The sequence below is a fragment of the Pseudophryne corroboree genome, chromosome 5, assembly GCF_028390025.1.
Source record: "Pseudophryne corroboree isolate aPseCor3 chromosome 5, aPseCor3.hap2, whole genome shotgun sequence".
NCBI classification, from domain to species: Eukaryota; Metazoa; Chordata; class Amphibia; order Anura; family Myobatrachidae; genus Pseudophryne; species Pseudophryne corroboree.
In genome coordinates this window covers 682,018,954-682,026,412 of record NC_086448.1, presented here as the reverse complement: position 1 = coordinate 682,026,412, position 7,459 = coordinate 682,018,954, and positions in this window count along the sequence as shown.

Here is a 7,459-nt window from a genome sequence, read left to right as displayed (position 1 = left end):
GTGATAAGTTTTTTGCATGAAGTGTTCTGAATATATTTTGTGAATGTGGTACTCTCCTTAGCGCTGGAGTGTGTATATCTATCTTCTTCTTCTATTCACTGTTTTCTGAGTAACCTGGATGTACTACTCTGATATACATAACTAGCTGCAATATAGGGGGGGTTTCTTGCGCACCAAAATTAGAAACATATTTTTTGTTTACTATAACTTCTAGTATCCTGATCAGTGCTCAATATCTGCTGCATTGTTGTGACTAGTATGTATACTGTACTGTGTGACGTGTGTTATACACCTGGTGATTATACATCCTGTAATCTGTACTGAGCGATGTGTGAGATACACCTGGGGATTATACACCCTATATACTGTACTGTGTGATGTGTGAGATACACCTGGGGATTATACACCCTATATTATTATTGTTGTTATTATTATTATTATTATTATTATTATCCTTTATTTATATGGTGCCACAAGGGTTCCGCAGCGCCCAATTACAGAGTACATAAATAATCAAACAGGAAAACAGCAACTTACAGTTGATGACAGTATAGGACAAGTACAGGGTAAATAAACATAGTTACATCAGCAGATGACACTGGAATAAATATAAGGTGGCAGAAGACTACTGGATGTGGTACAGTTGAAGATTATTAAAGTAAGACAAAGGATAAGCACATGAGGGAAGAGGGCCCTGTTCATGAGAGCTTACAATCTAAAGGGGAGGGGTAGACAGACAGGGGTGACACAGATGGGGTACATAGAGAACGTGGAACAGAGGGTTAGGATGAGATTTGGCTGGGTTTGGTGAAGAAGTAGACCCCCAGAAGGCACAAGTCAGTACTTAACATTGCAACATTTTACTGGGCTATGCAGGAGAAAATTAAAAATAGGGGAAAAAAAAAATAAAAAAAAAGAATCGATAACTTCTACCGCTTTCAAAAAGGTCAATGGAAGCTGAAATAATGGACAACTACCTCATGGAAGCCAGATATAGTATACCAAACAGTACTTAGCAGAGTTAGGAATGAGTGCTTATGAAATACAGTAACATTTTGTCATAATATTTCAGAAACTGCATGGCTGATCTCTTGCACTCTTTTGCTCTAATACACCACCTGCTTTAGGATTTATATTCAAAAACATTATGTCTTCATAATCCCAAAAACATCAGTCTTCTTGGAAAGTGGTTTGTTCCTTTGTAAGGGAAAGAGAACAAACGTTCTCAAACAACGGTTTCTCAATTTCTTTTTCCTCTAGGAAGGGACTGTGGATTCGCAGGAATATCTGAGCATTACTGTAATCAGAAAGCATCGACTTTCTACAAATGTTTACGAATAATTCCAGTGATTTTGTCATTTTCTTCCAGTGATTTGGACCAATAATACCATTGATTAGAACGAATAATTCCAGTGATTTTGTCATTTTCTTCCAGTGATTTGGACCAATAATACCATTGATTAGAACGAATAATTCCAGTGATTTTGTCCTTTTCTTCCAGTGATTTGGACCAATAATACCATTGATTAGAACGAATAATTCCAGTGATTTTGTCATTTTCTTCCAGTGATTTGGACCAATAATACCATTGATTAGAACAAATAATTCCAGTGATTTTGTCATTTTCTTCCAGTGATTTGGACCAATAATACCATTGATTAGAACGAATAATTCCTGTGATATTGGGGTGTTTGTGTCGCTTAGCTTAGCCATCCGGCGACCACAGTGCACCTCTTTTTCTCTTTTCTTTGCATCATGTGCTGTTTGGGGCCAATTTTTTGAAGTGCCATCCTGTCTGACACTGCAGTGCCACTCCTAGATGGGCCAGGTATTTGTGCCGCCCTCTTGGGTCGCTTAGCTTAGTCATCCAGCGACCTTGGTGCAAATTTTAGGACTAAAAATAGTATTGTGAGGTGTGAGGTGTTCAGAATAGACTGGAAATGAGTGGAAATTGTGGTTATTGAGGTTAATAATACTATGGGATCAAAATTACCTCCAAATTCTATGATTTAAGCTGTTTTTGAGGTTTTTTTTTTTTTAAAACACCCGAATCCAAAACACACCCGAATCCGACAAAAAATTTTCAGGAAGGTTTTGCCAAAACGAGTCCGAATCCAAAACACGGCCGCGGAACAGAATTCAAAACCAAGACACAAAACCCGAAAAATTTCCGGTGCACATCACTAATTAATATGTTGCCACTATTTTCCTCTTCAGTAAAATAAATATTCTATAATTTTCAATGAGAGTATGGAGTAGAATTATCCTATTGGTATATATATGTGTGTACCAGGGAAGCTATCAGCGCCACAGATGCAGTATCCTAAATATCAACACTAGTACTGGAACCAAAACAGTAAGAAAACTAAAAAGATCTGCCTAGAGGACACTCCCTACAGTTTATTAGGGCGTCAGCCTGTTACCTCAGGTAAAGTTAGGCACTGGTATAAGTACCTAAAGTAAAAAGTGTGTGGACAAAGAATGAGGTAGTAAAGGCGACCGCTGATGTCAGACAATTGAAAAACTAGGCAGTTATGTAAAAAATAGAAAATATTTATTATACTGTGAAGCACTAAACAAACCGAGTGTTACAGGGTGGAAATTAATACATTTAAAATAACATGCACAAGGGGGTGAATAAAACGCATAAAAAGCACATAAAAACTCATAAAAAACTACACAAAACATAAAAAAGGTACATAGGACATAAAATATACAGGAATAAAAAAGTCAAAAATTCAAAGGAGAGAGGAGTAAAATATCTTAACTTAATAATTGAGGTTAGATCAAGGCAGCACCCAACGCATTTCGTCATGTGTGGACTTCATCATTGATGAAGTCCACACAGGACGAAACGCGTTGGGTGCTGTGGAAGTCTGGTGGAAGTCTCTGAGTGCCAGGTATTATGCATACACTCTGCGTGTTTTTAACTGTTTTTTAATGCATTGTCACGTAGGTGAGGGTGGTGAGCTACCAGCTGGAGCTACTGCTACCCCCGAGCGCCCTGTCAGACTCTCAGCATCTCTAGCGGGATCACTTTGACGGCATGGGACGCGCCGCACTGCCTGGATGTATTGGCGGCGCCATAGCAACGGGTGGAACGCAGGCCGGACTTCCGCTGCTTGGTGGAATGCATAGACCGGAAGTTCGGCTGTGAACAGCGGAAGCGCTCGGGGACGCGGATGCCGGCGGGAGCTGACTGAGCACTAGATGGTGTGGTATATAGTGGGTAAGTTTTTTATGTTCTTGTTATGTCTGTTTGTGCTGTAATGCATTCTTGATAAAGGGGGTTGCACCCCGAAACGTTGAATCTGAATACAGCTTTCTGCATTTATACATCAAAGTCTCTGAGTGCCATCTATTCATGGGGGATTCTGCATTATTGATTCGGATGGAGCACCTGAGCCTGTTGCATCTGAGTATGTGAGTGCCGGCTGGTTGTGGAGGATATATATATATATATATATATATATATATAGTACATAGTGAGCGCAGGAATGTGTGGAGCGAGCAGCAGCAGCAGGGTATAGGCTCAGCAAAAGCACCGCCCCCCGCCGCAGCCATTGGTCTCATGGTGGAAGACAGCCCTGTGATTGGCCGGCCGTGCTGCTAGCAGCGCAGTGATTGGCTCCCGTTGGGTCCCCGCTCTCTCAGGCGGATGCTGGTGGTCACTGCACTGGCGGGCATGTAATTTGTGCCCCAGGCCATGTAGAGCAGGGAGAGGATGTTACTCATCCCGCTCAGGATCACGCAGGGGGACAGGAGTGGTGTGTTCTGCGTGGTACAGACCATCCTCAGCTCCCTTTATATAGCGGGGACCGGGTGGGGAGTCTGTGGACCGGGAGCGGCTCAGTGTCAGGGGACAGTGCGCACGGGCACCTTACCGGACTTTCCGTCGCCTTTCAGCGCAGTGACTGGCAGCGTCCGCCTAAGAGAGCGGCGACTAAGCGGCAGCCAGTGATAGCAGCACGGGCGGCCAATCACAGGGCTGTCTTCCACCATGAGTCCAATGGCTGGCTGCAGGGGGCGGTACTTGTACTCACCCTTAACCTGCTGCTGCTGCTGCTCTCTGTGCACATTAATTGGTTTTATATATATATATATATATATCCTATTATCCTATGTATTATCCTATTCTGCTATATATTATCCGATTCTCCTATATATTCAGGCTGGGCAATGGATCAGACCCAATTGCTTAGCAGGTAAATCTGGGAAATTGGTGTGCAATTTAATAACCTTGGTCCAGCCCCCCATAAACCTCTGGGCCCCATAGCAGTGACACCCCTTGCACCTACTATGGTTACTCCCATGACAGTATCAGTAGCCAAGTGGATGCACCAGGATGTCTGAGGCACCCGTCTCCTTAATGTGATGAAGAAAGAAAATAAAAAAAACATCTCTGGCTATAGACTTTCATATGTCATTTATTACAGGTGTTATTGTGATGGGAATTTGAAGTACAGAGGGACAGATAGATTTCCAATCCAAGGCCAGATTTTGGAACGCCACAATCACCACCACATGTGCTAATCCATGCGTTTATCTGTAGAAACGAGCGCATTAACTCAAATATACTGTAGGTGAATTGTGTTATACACAGAGTAAGAAATTGGTTTGAGCAGCAAGTTTGCATACAGGTGACAAATAACTGTTACTGGACCCATATTTCTTCCCTTACATGATTTGGCTACGAGAAACAGAGATTTCACCAATGCACAATGCAGCAGCAAGTTATATTTTACATTCATTTTTCTAAACACAATTTTGTACCAAGATATTATTTTTAATTTCTGCTAGTCAAATGATTTGAATAATATAATAGGCCTCAAACATTACTTAGTGCCTACATAGAAAAGTACAGTTTATGTAATCATATTTGTAGCCTTTTTTTTTATTGGTGAATTCCGGTTTAATTACATATTATGAAGTCACATTATCATTTTTAAATGTATCTATCTACTTTGTTTCACGAATGTTTTATCCATCGTTTATTGTGACACTGGGTATTTAATAATTGGACTGTATGGGGCTCGTTTATGAAGTGTAAAATTGCAGTGGCGCAGCACAAAGCCTGTTTGGCGATCATGTGCTTCAGGTTGCAGCTAGATTTCTGTCAGACCACATAGGTGAGCAGAGCAAGATGGCGGTGTTTTCTCTGGCAGCTGGGAAGAGTGAGAATGCTCCTTTCAATGGGCCTGATTCAGAGATTTAAGCAAACCCGTTATATGAGCAATTATCAGCAATCTGCGCATGCATGTAATTCGCAGTTTGTATGTGCGATAATGACGGTGCTCGCAGAGAGGATTTATTCATAAAGTGATTGACAACAGGTTTGGGCAGGGTCGGACTGGCCCACAGGGGAACAGGGGAAACCACCGGTGGGCCCCACTGCCTGTAGGCCTCCTCCTTCTCTAGGGATCAGGTTACAGACTTTATCCAGGTGCACTTGAATTGTGCATTATACATATGTTATGTTATACTTCACAAGAATATGGTTTATATTATATATTTACCAAGGGGTACAGAACATGTACTCTGTAATGTTTAGCCAAACCTCTGTGGTGGCTGGCTATGCCCCCACTGGAGCCTGGACACACCCTTAAGCATGGGCCCCTACAACAGCATTCCCCCGGTGGGCCCTTAAAGCCCCAGTCCAACACTGGGTTTGGGGGAGTGTTTGAGCCTGTGACTGCAATTCCTTATGCGGTGACTCCGGCGTCTCACTTTTTGCAGCCATGCTACGTAACAAAAGGGCTACTGGGAGAGTCTCAGGGGACTGCCCAGCATTTACAGGAATGCTGGGCATGCCCCTCAGATGGATGAAACATCGGTGATGAAAACCATAGCCTCCTGGAGCACCCCCTTCTTGTGAAGCCACAGCCCTTTTCAGCCACACGTGCCCAAGGGGGTCTCTATTTGCCACACCAGGTGTTAACAGTACCAGTGATGCCACTGACCAGCACTAACACTTCTGCTTAGTTAAAATCTAGGAGACAAGAGTACTGGGTCATCTAGCCAGGGCTGGTGGCACTATAATAAGGGTCAACACAAAATATATTAGATAAATCTCTAGGCCTTTTTAATCTGTCCTCAAAAAAGGGCCTTGAGTTTTGTACCTCTATTCTAACATATTTTTTTTTGTCTGCTTGGTTGCACAAAGCATCATTTCTTTCTCCAGGGATCGAGACCTGCTCCACTCCTGTGTCCAGAACCCAGCTAAAATAATTGTCTTCATAAATAGCTGAAACCGTAGTCTGTATACTCTGGTTCCAAGATTACCTTTTCTAAAAGTTGACGCGTCTAAAACCATATGGTCAAACACTGGTAAATCTGAGATTTAATTTCTGACAGATGTGTCAATAAAGATTTCTCATATTGCAAAAATTGTATACTTTATTAAGAATGATCTCCATCCAATAATTTTTAAAGAAGAAGCTGTCATATAGTATTGGCACTTTGACCTGCTCCATTATGGGAGCTACTCATATATGCATTATGTGATGTATGTGCAGATCCTGTTTCTAGTTTTTTAAGGCAGAGGTCATTATTTAGAGAGAGTTGAAAAATGATAAGACTAGTGAAAAGTCTAACCAGGCAGTATAGGGATTTCCAAAGGATGGTAACATCACGGATGAAGTCTTGGAGGAAGTGAGAAGTGATAGTAAGAAAGGAGGAGAGACGCCAATATATGAATGGATGGTATTGAGGGTTCGGTAGGTGAGCCATTTGCTTTGGATTCTTGTGGACATGGAGAGTCAGTGAAGGGATCTACAGGTACGTGTGGTGGAGATGGAATGGAGCAGGGCTGTAACTAGGGGTGCCGCAGCACACAGCACAGAGCCCTGTCGGTGGCACTGTCACTGCCCCACAGCCCCTGCATCTGGCTAGCAGGGTGCTTGGAATGGCACCCTGCAGCCAGTATCGCTTTGGACAATCCAGTCTTGAAGACTGTAGCGTGTGCTGTCCCCCCCCCCCCCCCCCCGCCCCCCGGAACATCCTGAGGATGTTCCGGACGGTGCTGTTCCTCCTAGCACTGGCGGTCCCTCCCCTTTCACATAACATCATGATGTCATGCATTAATTCAGGGTGTGTGGCTGCCACAGGGCGCAAGTCATCCCTACAGTCCTGTTAGGGTACTGGAATGTATTGGGAGCATTTATGATGGATCAAAGTTGGTATAGATGGACGAGAGGAATGCCAAGTAGGAGGTTGCAGTAGTCAAGCTGTGAGGTGATGACAGAATGGATAAGGATTTTATATTGCTCTCACAGTAGTAACCACCAGACACCTTGGGGAAACCACCACCTACTCCCAAACTGTATCAAAAAGTTTGAAAAAAGTGTGGAATTATACAATTCCAGACATTTAGAATGTACCCATCAAAAATAGGCACTAGGGCAGTGGTCTCCAACCTTAATTGGGGTGTGAGCTACTTGAGAAAAATGACACCTCTGAA